This window comes from Piliocolobus tephrosceles, chromosome 1, assembly GCF_002776525.5.
Source record: "Piliocolobus tephrosceles isolate RC106 chromosome 1, ASM277652v3, whole genome shotgun sequence".
NCBI lineage: Eukaryota > Metazoa > Chordata > Mammalia > Primates > Cercopithecidae > Piliocolobus > Piliocolobus tephrosceles.
Genome location: NC_045434.1, coordinates 101,629,604 through 101,647,206, shown reverse-complemented (window position 1 = coordinate 101,647,206; position 17,603 = coordinate 101,629,604). Strand labels below are relative to the sequence as shown.

General features: G+C 43.9%; 1 pseudogene; it reads left to right on the top strand.

The window, feature by feature from the left end:
* LOC111549574 lies at positions 1-16,804 on the top strand (annotated as a pseudogene).
* The last annotated feature ends 799 nt before the right edge of the window (positions 16,805-17,603 follow it).

Here is a 17,603-nt window from a genome sequence, read left to right as displayed (position 1 = left end):
ATGGGAAAAGTTCAAACATCTATGATAACAGTCATTCGGGCATACAACCACAAATCCCCACTCTTCTGGTACAGTGTTACAGGCCAAGAAGAATGAGGGTTGTGACCAACTCCATATACCACTGGAGGCTATATGAGCAAACGGAAAACTGTTCTCATGAAAGCAGGATGTTGGAAAACTGACAAACTACATCTGCCGCCAGAAGGGGTGCTGAGGGCAATCATGCCCCCAGTGCAGTGTTCCTTGTGATTATCTGTAGAAACATCTGAAGCCTATTGTACAAAGAAAGCAATTATGTGTATCTGGGATAAATCAAGCAACTGACCAGCCATTACCTCTCCCTCCCTGTTCTTTCTACCTAATAAATACAAAGGGCTGTAAAAGCTCAGGGCTGCCTTTGCTCAGTAGAAGCAAGGAGGCCCCAACCCCTTGTTTTAAAAGATATCCTTTTGTCTTTCTCTTCATTTCTGCATTCGTCCCCCTTCATTCACCCCATAGTAACTGACAGTGACAAGTGGCACGTGGGACAGGGGCATGAGTAAAGAAGGTGTGCTGGAGCAGAGAAAGTGAAACTGACGAGATGAACGAGAATCCCCAGGAAGAGTCTGCTGGCAGATAGAAGGACAGTGCCTTAAAGAGGTACTGGGATATAAGGTCAGCACCCAAAATAGGTTCTGGTATATAAGGTCAGTGCCCTAAAAAGGTACTGGGAGTGGGATGTTTTCTGAATCAGGGTAACATGGGGCAGAATTTGTCTATTCAGGAGCAACATTATGTGCATTTGCTTAAAGTTTTACTTAAACAATCTGGTGCTCAGGTTAGTTCTCAAACACTAAGATGCTGCAGGAGGTTATTACGCATAACCCATGGTTTCCACAGACAGGCACTCTTCATGTGGAAAATTGGGACGGAGCAGAAGGATTAAAACGGGCTCATCAAGAAGGTCTTAAAGTTGATCTTCTGGAGTTTAGTCCGTACTGTCCTCCTGCCATTATCTCTTTCTTGTTCTGGTAGACAGCAGGAGTCATGTTCTGAGTCCAAAAGTTTGAAAGAATCTTTTGTCCCCCACCCACAGCACCAATTGAAAATAAAAAACAGGAGGAGGAAGATAAAAATTGGCCTATATCACCCCCTCCAGTAGAAGAAACATCTGTACTGCCTCCTTCAGTAGCTGAAATAGAGACCCCAATACAAAGAAATTTATGCTCTGCTACTATTGCTGGAGAGCCCTTAGGACCTTGCACTTTTCCCATTTCTGTAAGGCCTGATCCAAATAATCTACAGCAGTTTACTCATGAACACACCCCACTAGAGTTTAAGTTGCTGAAGGAATTGAAAGCTAGTGCAGTTGATAATGGAGTACAAAGCCCGTTTACTTTAGGATTGCTAGAATCTATATTTGGCGCTATAAACCTTCCACCATTTGATGTAAAGCATTTGGCTTGCACTTGTTTGTTTGCTGGTGCATACCTGGCATGGAATTTAAATTGGCAAGAACTGTGTGCAGACCAGGCTGGACAGAACTGTGCTGCTGGACATGGAAACATTACAGAGGATATGCTGTAGGGTAATGGCCCTTATTCAGACCTAGAACATCAAATGGCACTCCCAGACGCTGCTTATAAGCAGTGTGCCTTGGCTGCTAAACATGGCTGGGCCAGAATTCCAGAGGAAGGAGTCCCAGTACAATCTTTTTTACATATCACGCAAGGATCGCAGGAGCCCTATGCACATTTTCTTGTAAGATTACAAGAGGCAGTGACTTGTCAGATTCCTCATACCACCACTGCAGAAACCCTAACCTTAACTCTAGCTTTTGAGAATGCAAACTTGGAGTGTAAATGTGCACTGGCACCTGTGAGATGTACAAAAAATTTGGGAAATTTTCTCAAAGCTTGTCAAGATGTGGGAACTGAGCTTCATCACTCTATAATGATGGCTCAACCAATGGCCAATTTAGTGGTGGACAAATCTAAAAAAATGCCAAGGGGCAAATCCTAAAATGGGAAAATGTTATAATTGTGGAAAAATCAGACATTAAAAAAAAGAATACCATGAGACCTCTGGGCAGAAGGGATCTTACAATACAGCTCCCCTACCCCCACCAGAAAAAAACACCAGGACTTTGCCCTCATTGCAATAAAGAAAATCATTGGGCTAGTCAATGCTGCTCAAAATTTCATCAGAATGGCACCTCCCCGTTGGGAAATGAGAAGGGGACCTGGACCCAGGCCCCACAAACAATGAGGGCATTCCCAGTTCAGGCCACAACTCCATTTCAGGGAGGGGTTGCTGGAGGAACATTGATTCCCTATTCCCAGAAACACTCAGAAATGCAGGGCTCGATCTCCCAGTCAGAGAGAGGGTTATGTTAGTTGGAGAAGACAAACTCACCAAGATTCCCACTGATATTTGGGGACATTCGCCAACAGGATATATGGGATCAATTTTGGGCAAAAGCTGTCTTAACTTACAGGGAATTACTGTAGTCCCAGGAGTTGCTGACTCTGATTATGAGGGAGAAATTCAAGTAGTAGTAATGTCACAAGACCTTTGGGCTTTTGAACTGGGAGAATATATTGCTTCAATATTGTTTATTCCCTGCAAATTGCACCCTTCCCCACAAAAGGAAGAGCAAGGAAGTCAAGGATCTGGTAGTACAGTTAGGAGGGAAATTTATATATCACAACCCATAGCATCTAATAGACCCACCTGTACAGTGAAAATTAAAGAAAAGAAGTTTTAGGGGCTTATGGATACAGCAGCTGATGTGTCAGTAATATCTAAAAATAGTTGGCTCCCATCCTGGTCCTTACAATTAACTTCTACATCCCTAGAGGGAGTAGGAACAGCTCAAAGTGTTTAACAGAGTGCTGAGATTTTACCCTGTCCTGAACCGGATAGACAGTCACGTACTTTTCAACCTTATGTTGCAAATATAGGTGTTAATCTATGGAGTAGAGATGTACTTACAGCATGGGATATGAAACTTACAAATAAAACTATTGACAATCCAGGATTTAAAATGTTCAAGAAAATGAGATATCAGAGCCGAAAGGGCTTAGGAAAGTCCCTACAGGGAAACCTTGATCCTATATCTATAACTGAGCAACTAGATAGAAAAGGGCTAGGTCGTCAGGATTTTGGACAGGGGTCATTGATATTTTTCCTCCACCCCCTGCTTTGCCACTAGAGTGACTGACTGACAAACCTGTATGGGTGGATGATTGTCCCCTATCTCAGGAGAAACGAACTCAACTCCATCAGCTAGTAAAAGAGCAATTGGATGCAGGACATATTGAAGCCCTGGAATTAACCAATATTTGTAATTCCAAAAAAGTCAGGAAAATGGCAATTGCTACATGATTTAAGAGCTATTAATGCACAGATTAAACCAATGGCTGCATTACAGCAAGGTCTGCCACCCTCAGCAGCCATTCCAAGGGATTGGCCTCTTATAGCTATAGATCTTAAAGACTGTTTCTTTACTACACCCTTACATGAGAAGGGTAAGCCTTGATTTGCCTTCTCTGTGCCTTCTATTAATCAAAGGGAGCCTGTCTCTTGTTATCAATGGAGAGTTTTACCCCAAAGCATGCTTAACAGTCCTACGCTATGTCAGCATTTTGTAAGGCAGGCATTAAAGGAGCCTTAAAATATGTTTCCTACTGCTTACATCATTCATTATATGGATGACATTCTTTTGGCCACTCCTAAGGAGTTATTACACCAATTGTTCAGAGAAACAAAACAGGCTTTGATTAAATAGAATCTCAAAATAGCTCCAGAAAAGGTGCAAACAACTTCCCCGTACCAGTACTTAGGCACTACTGTTACTAAAAGAAGTGTTCGACCTCAGAAAGTAGTTCTCTGTAAGGACAGGTTGGAAACCTTGAACAATTTCCAACAATTGTTAGGGGATATTAATTGACTGTGCCCAGTGCTAGGTATTGCTACTTATCAACTCAAACACCTTTATTGGAGCCTCCAAGGAGATTCTTCATTAGATTTTCCTCGGCCTCTTACTAAGGAGGCAGAAGCTGAATTACAGTTTGTAGAACAAATTCTTCAGTAGAGACATGCCTCCTGGCTACAGGTGCAAAAGCCTTTGCTTCTGTTAATTCTTCCTACCCCCCATTCTCCAACAGGACTTTTGGGCCGGTTAATAGACAAGTCCGTAATGGGAATAGAGTGGCTCTTTTTATCCAATCAGAGAGTAAAATCTTTACAACTTTTTCTTTAATTACTCAACATATAACAATTGGTAGGCATAGATCAAAAATGCTTACTGGATATGATCCAGACAAAATTATTGTTCCCTTAGATTCCCAACAACAGGTTGCAGCATGGGAAATGTTGACTGCATGGCAAGTAGCTCTTGCAGATTTTGTGGGAATAATAGACAACCACTACTCATCAGACAAAGTTTTGCAATTTTATAAACTTCACCTTTTTATCCTCCCTGTAATTACTCATCACAAGCCTATTCCAAGAAGCCAGACTTATTTTACTGATGGCTCTTCCAAAGGTCCTGCAGCTATTTATGGACCTAAGCGTACTCAAACAATAAAAACCCCTGGAGTTTCAGCTCAATGCTCAGAATTAATAGCAATTATTCAGGTTTTATAGCTCACTGCTTCAACTCCTATTGTCTGTGATTCAGCATATGCTGTAAATGTAGCCAGTCGCATTGAGACTGCCACTTTTAAAAGGACCCTAGACCCAGAGCTGTTTAACTTGTTTCAAAGACTTCAGCAAGCTATTCGCTCTCGTGCTGCTCTTTTTCATATTTCTCATATTTGTTCCCACACACAACTTCCTGGGCCACTATGTTTAGGTAATGACAGAGCAGGTAAACTGATTGGTTCTGTATTTCAACAAGCTCAAGCTTCTCATGCATTACTGCATCAAAACACTTCTGCCCTTACTCATATGTTTCATCCACCTCACACCCAGGCTCAAGCTATTGTGCAAGCCTGCCCCACTTGTCAGCATGTCCCTGGTGATACACCTATAGAAGGATGTAGCCCACGAGACTTAGCTTCAAATGAAATCTGGCAGATGATGTTACACATGTAGCAGCCTTTGGCAAACTTAGCTATGTTCATGTGACTATAGATACTTACTCTCATATGCTACATGCCACATGTCAAACAGGGGAAACAGCTGACCATGTCCAATGACATTGTTTATCGTCATTTGCCCATATGGGGGTGCTTAAACAAATAAAAGCTGACAATGGACCTGACTGTGTTAGTCATGCTTTTCAAAATTTTTTACAGTTATGGGCAATCACTCATAAAACAGGAATTTCTTACAATTCCCAAGGACAAGGCATTATAGAGTAGGCACATCAAACATCACAATGTATTTGAAAAGACAAAAAGGGGTAGTAGGAGACCAGCTACCACCTCAAACAAATTACATTTAGCCTTATTTACTTTAAATTTTTTGACTCCTGGTACAGATAATGAAAGTCCAGCAGAATAACACTGGCAAATATTACAGGGAAAAAAGAAAGTTTATCAAAGGTATTATGGAAATCCCAGGAAAAAGGACAATGGCAAGACCCAGTACATTTACTGATGTGGGGATGAGGGTATGCTTGTGTTTTTGCAGGAAATGGACAAACCGTGTGGGTGCCCTCAAGATGTGTGCGATCATGGAATGGGAGACTGGAGGGACCCATGGATCCCAAATCTGGGCCTGGTTCCCCCAGAACGAGCCATGAGCCAGTTGAATCTGAATGCAAAGACAGAGCAAGGGCCAACCAGAGTCACACAGACATCAACCCCCGTAACATGGGGACAGATCAATAAAACCACATAGGAAGCTGAGAAACTGCTGGAGCATCAGGGTCAGGCAAAAATTCCTGACTCCATGTTTAAGGCCATGCTAGCTGTAATATCCTATGCAGTATGTTTTCCCTGTGTAGAGGTGAAGGCATATTGGGCATATGTTTCCACCCCCCCCACCCCCCCGAGTAGAATGACCTGTACTCTGGAGTGACACTCCTCCTGAGATATATCATGGTCAAGAAATATGGGCACCAGGATCCCTAATTCCCCCTGACATAGAGCAATTAGACTCTCAGAACAATGGTATCAATTATATGACTCCTTTGGAGGGACTTCCTTATGCATCACCCAGGATACATCGCTCAATCACAGTTGCCTTACAATTCAATCTCAGGCATGGTTGAGTTACCATGGAAAATATATGTACCTATCAGGCCTTAGCTCTATGAATATTACTGGTGTAGCTACTAATCACTCCTGGCCCAATTGCCCAAATTGTATTAATTTTACAGAATGGGCTCCCTTTGATAATTCTAATCCCCCTCCTTGGACCCAGTGTCTTGGCCCCCTAGCTAGAAAACAGTCCATGCTAATGGGAGACATTATTGAATGGGGTCCCTGTGATCATTTTGTTGGGAGAGATGAGCATCAGACCTCATGGCAAGAATTCGCTGGCACTGGTGGTGAAACTTTAACATCTCTTCACTACACTATCTTGGGATTCAATCCCAATCTCCTGTGCAAATTGCTTGGCACCACGAAGGCTTTAGCCCCTTTGCCTCAATGGCATTATTAAGGAAAGAGAGGTCCAATTCAGGAGCTGATATGGAAAGCAGCAGTCCCATTTATGAATGGCAGTGTTTGGGTGAGAACACTATTCAATAATAGTAACAGTACTAAATGCAGGTCTAATGTTACCCTTGTAGAAAATATTACCACTCAATTTACAATTTGTGTTTTTAATCCTTATGTTTTTCTAGCAGCAAAAAAGGATCAACTCCAGATGGACAATGCCCAGTTGACTTGTGATTCCTGTCAACTGTATCATTGCCTTAATCATAGCACAGTACAAACACACAGTATATCCACCCTAATAATTCTAGGTCACATTCCCAGATTATGGGTTCCTGTAAATTTGTCTGAGCCTTGGGTGGCCACCCCCACATTACATCTCATAAAACTCTTTTTAACTCAGCTTACTCGTGGTGCTCATAGAGCCTTAAGCATGATAATTTTTGCTATAGTCTCCTTAGTTACATTAATAACCTCTGTTGTGGTGTCCTCAGTATCAATGCACAGCTTCATTCAAACAACTCAATATGTAGAAAACTGGACTTGTACAGTCGACCAGGCATGGATGCTTCAAAACAAAATTAACACTGAGATACAAACAGAAGTGGCAATGTTAAAGACTACTGTTCCGTAGCTAGGAGAACAAGTAGAAAGTTTGCAGTTGCAGCAGGAATTGTGTTGTCATTTTAACCACACTTAAATTTGCGTGACCAATTTGGAATATAACAAAAGTGAATATCCATGGGACCTTGTAAAGGCCCATTTAAGGGAGCTTTCACATCCAATGTTACTTTTGATTTAATGATTTACAAAGTAAAATCCTTAACTTGAATAAGCAGACTCAAGCATTTCAGCCCTCTTTAAAAGCTTGAGCAGAATTCCAACAATGTTTAGAAAGCCTTAACTCTTGGAACTACTTCAAACAGCACCTCAATGTCTTTTTTATAACTCTTGGATTAATGTTACTATGTTTCTGTTTTTTTTGTTCATAGTCTGCAATATCAGCTGGACCACCAAATGGCAATTGAGAGCTGCACAACCTGCAAGTACCTTTATTCAATTAACGCAAAAACAAAAAGGGGGACATGTTACAGGCCAAAAAGAATGAGGGTCATGACCAACTCAGTATACCACTGGAGGCTATTTGAGTAAACAGAAAACTGTTCTCATGAAAGCAGGATGTTGGAAAACTGACAAACTACATCTGCTGACAGAAGGGGTGCTGAGGGCAGTCACACCCCCAGTGCAGTGTTCCTTGTGATTATCTATAGGAACATCTGAAACCTGTTGTATAAAGAAAGCAATTATGTGTACCTGTGATAAATCAAGCAGCTAACCAACCATTACCTCTCCCTACCCGCCCTTTCTACCTAATAAATACGAAGGGCTGTAGAAGCTCAGAGTTGCCTTTGCTCACTAGAAACAAGGAGCCCCCGACCCCTTGTTTTAAAACATATCCTTTTGTCTTTGTCTTCATTTCTGCATTCTCCGTATTTTGTTCATGCTGTAGTAACCAACAGCAACAGTACAGGCCATATAATTAAGTGACTATCACTAGATAGCCTTCTTTCAATGATGTTCTTCATCTAGGAACCCAGAGTTCTCCAGGGTAAAATGGCAACTGAGGTTTTGGATATATTGAGTAGGAAAGAAAGTCACCTCCATAAAACTTAGTAATTGGAGCTGTCACCACTACAAATTTCTAAACTTTGCAAGACTGCAGCAGGATTTCAAATGACACTCTGAGAGAGGAGAGAATGAGCTCATGTGGATTTCCCTCCAAATGTATTTATTGCACAAAGGCAAAGTTCACATTACACTTGGAGATTTCTCTCAGTCTAGCTTAAGATCACAGATTGCGGATCCCAGACAACTGGTATCAACTGACCAGTGCCCTGTTAAGGCTAAACCTAAGACTCTTTACCACACTGCAGCCTTAGAATTGGACTTCTCTTCCTGTTGCTGGGAAGAATTAGAGATATATATTAAAGGTCACTTTTCTTCTGAGAAAAGGGATGTTGGAAGAGACAGGAGCAATGAGTGTGTGGCAGGAGTTCAAAGTGATAAGGGGAAAGCCAGGAGCCACACAGCATAAAGCTCCAGGGCTGCCTTAGGGGACGAAGTGACCAGCACCCTGACTCTTCTGTCCAGCTTTTTAACCATCTAACAGTTAGAGTTTCTTTATTTTCTTTCAGCTACCCCGGGAAATGGTGAAGAAATGAAATTTTTGAAAAAAAAAAAAAAAAAAAAAAAATGGGGTGGAGGAAAATAAAGCCTCTGTGTGAGTATATAACCATTTGACCTCTTTTTTAACCCTCTCCAGGGTCACCCTAGAATCAGATCTGCTCCCCAGTATCTTCTGTTTCCTGGAGTGTGTTGTCTGCTACTTTGGATTGGCCAAGACGGGCTAGAGCTGCCTTGTGACAGGAGCAGTAAGGTTTCTGAGTCAGAGGATCGCCTGCCTGTTGGTGGAGGAGAAGGAGCTGAAGGAGATCAGGGTCTTGGACAAGGCCTTCAGACCAGAGCTGAGGGAGGAATTTTCTGGTAAGTAAACTTGATTCATGGGTGTGTGGCTCCATTTTAAACCCTGCATGGGTGGAGGGAGGTGAACCTTTTCTAGCAAGTTACAGAAAGTTGTAGTCAAATCTAAGCCAATCCCACATGCACAGTCATCATAAAAAGAATATTAAACAGTATAAAATGGCACAGTGTGAAAGATACTGGATGGGGTGTCCAGAGACTGGATTCTGGCCCTGACCCAGAACTTGAGACGCAGCCACTTTGGACACCAGGCCCATTTTCTTCTTATCTAGAAAATCCCACATTAGTTATTTTTCTTGTTTACAACTTTTTTATGTTCTGAAGCTTTTTGTCTTGGCAATTGCTTTGCAACATTCACAAAGGATGCCGTTGACTTGGAGACCTCACCAGTGGGTCTCTGCCTCTCTAGACCACCCTGAGCTTTGTTTTGTTTTGCAGCATCCTTGGCATCTTTAGTGAAGGCAAAATAAAAAGAAGTGAAGGTATAGGCGAGTGTGTAAGTGTGTGTGTGTGTGCCAGAAAGCGAAACAGAGAGAGAAAATGAGGGAGAGAGAAAATCAGAGAGAGAGAGTGAGAAAGACAGAGAACGCATGAGAAAGAGTGAGAGAGAGAGAGAAGATAAGAGAGAGAGAACATCAGTGAGAGAGAGAGCTCGTGCACAAGTGCACAGCACAGAGCAGAGACGGTAAGAGGTAGTATGAGGCCAGATATGCCTCATTTCGATTTTTCATATATGGCTTTATTTTTTAACTATTTTTCTCTGTTGCTCAATCATCAAGAAATTGCAGAATTTGGTGTAGCAGATCCTTGTGCAAATAACCCCATGAGAGGTATAAAAGGGGTTGTATCCAACTGAACAATGAACCATCAAGGTCCTGAAACATAAAGCAACTTGCCAAGACCATCTAATTAATGTGTAGCACAGCTCAGACCAGAGCTTCCTCCAGAGGCTTCGTCACTTGACTCCAGAGCTGATGCTTGGCAAAGTGGGTCTTCAGTCTCTCCCTTTGCCTCTCTGGGTGCCCAATTCCCTGTCCTCCTCCCCAACCCAGGATATTGGGTGGACTGTGTGTCTTCATGTGGGCTCTGGCAGTGTAGAGACTCATGACCTGCCCTCAGAGAAGCCCCCACTTGACATCATTCAGGGACCACACCCAATACTCTGTTCCTCTTCTGCTCTTCTCAGACCTCTTCCGATTTCCTCCACCCTCTGTTTTAATGGTGTCTTTCATAAACAAATATTAACACAAGACCAAGATTAAATGTTTGTAATCCTTAGGTGTCACCAATATTTACAATCTAACACATAATACCAGAAAAAAGCAATACACAGCCTAGAGGAATTGTTCCTTATGGTGAAAAGGCAGGGGATATAATGGATGCACAGTGGCCCGTATGAAGATAAAAACAGAGAATCCTTTCAGTGTTCTTTCTGTGCCAGGTACTGTGCTACATGTTTTGCATGTGCTGACTCATTTGTTACTCATAGCAACCCTATGAGATTGTTAATATTATTATCCTCCTTTCTTACAGATTAGGAGACAGACACAGAGAGGTTAACTAACTCACTGGAAGTCCCAGAGTTAGAATACAGCAAACCTGGATTTGAACCCAGAGAGTCTAGTGCAGCATCTGCACTCTTAAACAGAGTTAGTCTAGCAGCTTGAGGAAGGAGGGAACTATGGCTCCACTACAAAGTCCCCATTCCTAGTTTCTAGATCCCTGTGAACTCACTGAGGAAGAGCCTTTTCTCTTGGCTTTAGACTTCTTCAACTTTGAAAAGGCAATTCCTTTGAGCCAGTCTGTCTGAAGTTGGCAGCAAAGGGGAAGCAGAGGAAGGGAGCAGGAAGTGCAGAGGTGGAAATAGAACCAGAGAAAATTCCACTCTCAGTCTGTCACCCACGTCCTCCCCAGCAGCCTCTTCCCTGCCTCCCCCATACCATGGCCTTCTTGGAGTTGCCTGGCAATAGGAAGGGGCTGGGAGTAGACAAAACATGACAGAGGCATCAGGACAGTAAATGGTCCTGTCTGAAACCCTGGAAGGAATTGCTCTGGTCTTGAATTTTTCACTCTGAATTTTACTCTCACTGTTCTTTGGCCTTTGTTGCCAATTTCAGTTGAACTTTCTCAGAAAAGTTTATTGTAAACAGCCAGTCTTATACCTGGTGTACAGGGTATGAGGCTTGGAGGTGGGGTGGGCAAGTTTGAGTCTCCACTAGAAATGTGACCTTTGATCTGTCCCTTAACCTCTCTGAACCTCAGTTTCCTCATCAATAAAGTGGGACTCAGAAAACCTATCTCATGAGATTGCTGTAAAAGGAAATAAGCAAGCTGTGAGTCATATGCAGATTATAAAGCACAAACAAGTGTAGAGTATTTATCCAAGCTCCATGTACCACAGTGTTCATGGCGTGGGCTAATTCCAGGTGACAACTTTACTGTCAGCATCATGTCTTGGGGATTTTAGAGGATCCTGAAGACATTAAAGTTGTAACCACTGCCCGCGGCTAGACAGCTGGAGTATTAGTTCATTGGTCGCTAACTTTCAGCATTGCTATCTTCTTTTCAAGTCTGATGAGTTTTTCATGGAAATTCCTCATTTAAGCCCATCCGCAGTTCCCTAGTAATGGCCCCACTCTCCTCCCGATTGCCCAGGCAGGAAACCATAGGGGTGATTTTGTCTTCTTTTTCTCTCAACCCAGATCCAGTAGGTATCAGGACCTTTAAGGTAAGATCTGAAATTCAAACCTGTTGTATCTGTCCTCCTCTGCTTCCACTGCTGGACCCTGCTTCCAGACCTCATCAAAACTTTGGCACAGATACTCTGATTAATCTCTTAATTACCTTACTTTCTCATATCCCCTATATCAGTCCATTTTATATCCTCAAGCCAAGGTTGACTTCCTACATCATAATTCTGCTTCTGTTTCTCTGTCTCTCTCACTTTTTTTTTAATAGGCTTTGGCTGTGCCACCAAAGCTGAGTGCAGAGGAATGATCTCTGCTCACTGCTACCTTTACCTCCTGGGCTCCATTCATCCTCCTTCCTCAGCCTCCCGAGCAGCTGGGACTATAGGCAGGCACCACTACGCCCGGCTAATTTTTGTATTTTTAGTAGAGATGAGGTTTCATGAGGCTGTCCAGGCTGGTCCTGACCTCCTGGGTGCAAGCAGTCAGCCCACCTCAGCCTCCCAAAGTGCTAGAATTACAGATGTGAGCCACCATGCTCTACCTGGGTCTCTACTTATTCCAAATATAAATAAGGGATTTTCTTTGACGTGGTGCTGGAGACCCAAAATCATGATCCCGCATCACCTGCAAATTAAATTCGAATTTTCCCTCTTACACCCAACTCTCCACAATCACCCTACTCTCTTTCAATATTTTAGTGAGTTTTCCATGACTCTAGAAATGCTTATATTCCAGGTACACCTGACAGCTCATTGCTCAGATTACTTTTCTGAAATGAGATGGGGTAGAAACAGATGTTTGCTCTTTCCCAATAAATTGCTACACGTTCTGACTTCTGTGTCTTTGTTTACTTGTTCCTTCCATGGAATGTACACCCTCCACCCCAACACCATGACTCTAACCATCCCCAAACACCTATGTAACATCATCTTTATCAGGAAACTTCCAAGCCAGTTTCAGAAATGTTCCAATAACCTGGCCCGTGTTCACACAGAGCTCCAGAACAAGACCAAGCTGACTGTACTGGAAGGAGACATTCTGGATGAGCCATTCCTGAAGAGAGCCTGCCAGCACATCTTGGTTGTCATCCACACCACCTCCGTCATAGACGTCATCGGTGTCACTCACAGAGAGTCTGTCATGAAAGTCAGTGTGAAAGGTACAGTAGCCTGGGGAGGAGATGAAGCAAGGTGGGGGATTAAGGATCACAAAGAAGAACAAGAAAGGAAAAGAAGTCCCTCCACTGAACACCTGCTGTGCTCTGGGCCAAGTGTCTTTGCTAATCACTACCAACTGGGGGAGTTCAAAGCTGCTATCTTCAGCTTTTTACATGAGGAAAGCAGTGCTAGAGATGGCAAGTAACTTGTGCAGGGCCCCCCAGGTAAGTAAGTAAGTAGGAGAGTTAGACTTTAAACTCACTCCTGTGTGACTCCAAAGGCTGTGGACACTTTTTCTATTACGGCTCCAGTCAAAAGTCGACTAAACTCTGACTTCAGATTCTTGATATCCAGCCACTCTTTGCCTCTGGGACAGCACCAAACCTTCCAGGTGCCACCATAGTCATCATTTTAAACTTTGTGTGTAGGCTGATGATAATGAAATGGGAAAAATCCCCTGGTCCCCCTCAGCAGGCATGCAATGGGGGTGTGGCTTGCTTCTTCAGTGCCTCACTGCTCAGACTTCTACGGGAGCATACAGAGAGGCAGGCTGTGGGACTCCGACACCATGGCAGTGTCAGGGGTGAATGTTTACAGCTCCTGAAACCCCAGTGGGTGTGTGTTACATGTGCTCTTTTAGTTTTGCTCGTTTAGTTTTGACATCTATAGGTGGCTTGTTTTAACCAGCTAAATTAGACCCTCTACCTTGTCGGAAATTCAGAGGGCTTTCTGTATCTCGGGTTGTTGCTTTGGTTACCAGAGGAATTGGATCACACCTGGGCTGGGAGAATGAGTGCCAGGTTTTGTTGAGTGGAGTGGAGGTAGCTCTCAGCAGCTGGAGGATGCCAGAAGGGGAAGGTTTGCCCATGGAGTTGGCAGCTCAACTGCCCAACTCTTCTCTGACTATCCCAGGGAAACTCCACATCACTCTGCTGGGCGGTGTGTTCCTCCCAACGTCCAGCTGCCCGTGTGTTCCTCTGCTGATGTGTTCGTCCGTTGATGTGCCCCTTCTGACATCCAGTCCCTTCTGTCTTCTTCTGCCAATCTGCTCCTCTCATTGTCTGGCAGCTTGTGTGTGTCCTGCTAGGGTCTTGGGGGTTTTTATAGGCAAGAATGGGGGCATGACAGGCCAGGGTGGTCGTGGGAAATGCAACATTTGGGCAGAAAAATGCTTGTCCTCATCTATGTCCCTGGGAGTGGAGCTCTAGCCAGGGACCACACTCTCCTTCACCCAGCACTTCCCTTCCCCACTCCCATATCATTTAAAGGGACCACACTCTTCCCTTCCCAGCACTCCCATATCAAGAACATTCAGAGCCCTGCTGCCCACCTCAAAGAAGTTTTCTCAAGAGAACTAGCAAAGCTGGTTCACAGTGGTCTGTCAGGACAGAATTATCCAGCACATGCTTTCTCACAATATTTTCTTAACAAAAAGGGTTTCCAGGTGTCCAGAATACACAATCTCTTCAGCTCACCACGGGGCCTGCTCTTACAGAGCCATTCCCAGCCAGGTGTCCAAAGTGCACCTTCATTCAATCCTCATCCCTTAAAGTCTTGATGTTCTTTCTGAATTGCAGCTTTCCAAACCACTTCAAATTCAGACACATTTCCTTAAGGAATCTTGTCATGCAGTCTCACCATCTGTTTCCCGGAGCCCAGTCTCTTCAGCACCACAGCACCCAACCGCGGGCCTGGCCCTCCACATTCAGTCTATTTTGACACCTTTTCTAAAGCAGCTAATTGCTTTTGGGTATCCAGCACCATCTCAATAAAAAATCTTTCCAGTTTCTACTTACGCATACCTTTAAGTACCTCTACAGTGCAAGGAGGGTGTTAAGAGTAACCAGTTTTTCATTTGAATTCTTAACTCTCCACAACTCCCAACAACAAGAAATGCGAAATGACAGGGGAAGTGTTAGAGGCATCTGTTTCCTAAACCATTATCACTCCAAGGTTTAGAAAACATTTCACAATGTTGGTCATTTCCCTCTTGAAGGTAAACTACTTCCGCATTTTCTCTACCACCAGATTAATTGTTGAAAACATGAGGCTGTCTCTCCAGAAACTCAAATGCCACAGAAACTTTAAACTGGGCCCCCCCCCAAAAAAATAAGAAGAAAAAATAATAATCCTTACCTACGAAATTCCTTCCTTCTTCAAGGGAAGGCACTCCGAGCACCTCCATGAGCTTCACTTCCACACAGCTCAGGGGATGCTGCCAGGTCCTCCCAGTGCAGGTGTTACCAGCAGAGGGCACACTCCTCTCCCCAGTCCTCCACCAGGCTCCACAGGAAACACCAGAGCAGGGTTTAAGGGAAGGTTTATCACCCCGACTTTACATAACCAGGTAAACAGAGTCACAGCCAGAATTGGAAGCAGCTTTCCCAGCGAACACACAATCAGGAAAAGAGTGTGGGTTTCCAGCATCTCCCCACAAGCCACTCTTTGCTCAATGACTCCAGGAATGGTCCTTGTGACTAAGTTTTATCAGTCCACTCAAAATGAGAAAAATACCAGCAATTGCATGTATATTTAAGAGTGTATATTGCTTATATACAACTGTGTATGGGTACGTGTGTGACGTAATTTCTTCCACTGCCCTTTTCTGCCTAAGGACTGGGACTGTCCATATTCTCAGAGTATATCTTCCTGATTTTTTAGTTTTTCAATAACTGGCCTTTAATGGTATTGATGTCACATTATAATTTTCAATATCCTTACTTCACAAAATATAAAGCGATAACCCTAGGTCCTTTGCCAAAATTAAAGTACACACACACACACATCCATATACCCAAAAGTCTAGAAATTCTTGCTCTCCAGAACCCATATGTCAGTTTCTTTTCATTTTAGTGTTTTTCCTATGGCTGTAGCATGGCCCAGTCTCAGTCAGAGTCACAGAAGAATGGACCCCGAGTCTGTTATAACCACTGCACTAGGGAATGGAGATACATGCATGTGGTTGGGGTTAGTTGTATTTCCTGACACTGACAGCATGCTTTTCGTTGGTAGGTACCCAGCTTCTGTTGGAGGCCTGTGTCCAAGCTACTGTGCCAATATTCATCTACACCAGTACCCTAGACGTAGTCGGGCCCAACTCCTACAAGGAAATCATCCAGAATGGCCATGAAGAGCCTCTGGAAAACACATGATCTGCTCCATATCCCTACAGCAAAAAGCTTGCTGAGAAGGCTGTGCTGGTGGCCAATGGGTAGACTCTGAAAAATGGTGGCACCTGGTACACTTGTGCCTTAGGACCAATGTTTATCTATGGGGAAGGAAGCCCAATCCTTTCTGCTGGTATAGATGAGGCGCTAAACAACAATAGAATCCTGTCAGGTTTCAGCAAGTTCTCCAGAGTCAACCCAGTCTATGCTGGCAACGTGGCCTGGGCCCACATTCTGGCCTTGAGGGTCCTGCAGGACCCCAGGAAGGCAAGGCCCCAAGTGTCCAAGGACAGTTCTACTACATCTCAGATGACACGCCTCATCAAAGTTATGATAACCTTAATTACACCCTGAGCAAAGAGTTCGGCCTCCGCCTTGATTCCAGATGGAGCCTTCCTTTATCCCTGATGTACTGGATTGGCTTCCTGCTGGAAATAGTGAGCTTCCTGCTCAGACCCATTTACACCTATGGACCGCCCTTCAACCGCCACGTAGTGACATTGTCAAATACCGTATTCACCTTCGCTTACAAAAAGGCTCAGCGAGATCTGGCGTATGAGCCGCTCTACAGCTGGTAGGAAGCCAAGCAGAAAACCGTGGAGTGGGTTGGTTCCTTTGTGGACCAGCACAAGGAGACCCTGAAGTCCAAGACTCAGTGATTTAAGGATGACAGAGATGTGCATGTGGATGTTGTTAGGAGATGCCATCAAGCTCCACCCTCCTGGCTTCATACAGAAGGTGACAAGGGCACAAGCCCAGGTCCTGCCTCCTCCCTTTCACATAATGCCCAACTTATTGTCTTCCTCATGTCATCAAAACCTGCCCAGTCCCTGCCCCAACTAGAAGCTTTCTGTCCTAATCATATACCAGAGGAAAGACAATGTGATTTGCTTTTTCCAAACCGGAGTCTTGCTCTGTCTCCCAGGCTGGAGTGCAGTGGTGCGATCTCAGCTCACTGCAAGCTCCGCCTCCTGGGTTCACGCCATTCTCCAGCCTCAGCATCCCGAGTAGCTGGGACTATAGGTGCCCACTACCACAACACCCGGCTGATTTTTTGTATTTTTAGTAGAAACGGGGTTTCACCATGTTAGCCAGGATGGTCTCAATCTCCTGAGCTCGTGATCTGCCCGCCTCGGCCTCCCAAAGTGCTGGGATTACAGGTGTGATCCACTGTGTGAGCCACTGCGCCCGGCTTGTGGTCTCTTTTAACTTGAGGGTTGCTTTTAACTACTAGAGTTCCAATTTTCCTCTTAAATGAGAAAGGATTTCATTTCTTTTCTTTTAAATCTCCTATTTCTTCACACGGTTCAATGTAAAGAGCAATAAATGTTTCAATGCCTAACCTGGAGAGAGGCATGGTTTCTGTTAATATATACTTTCCTCGTTCCTTTTCATTTCCGGGTATCACCATCTTTTACCTAGGAGAGTAGCATGAAGCTGGGGATGCGGGGTGGGCAG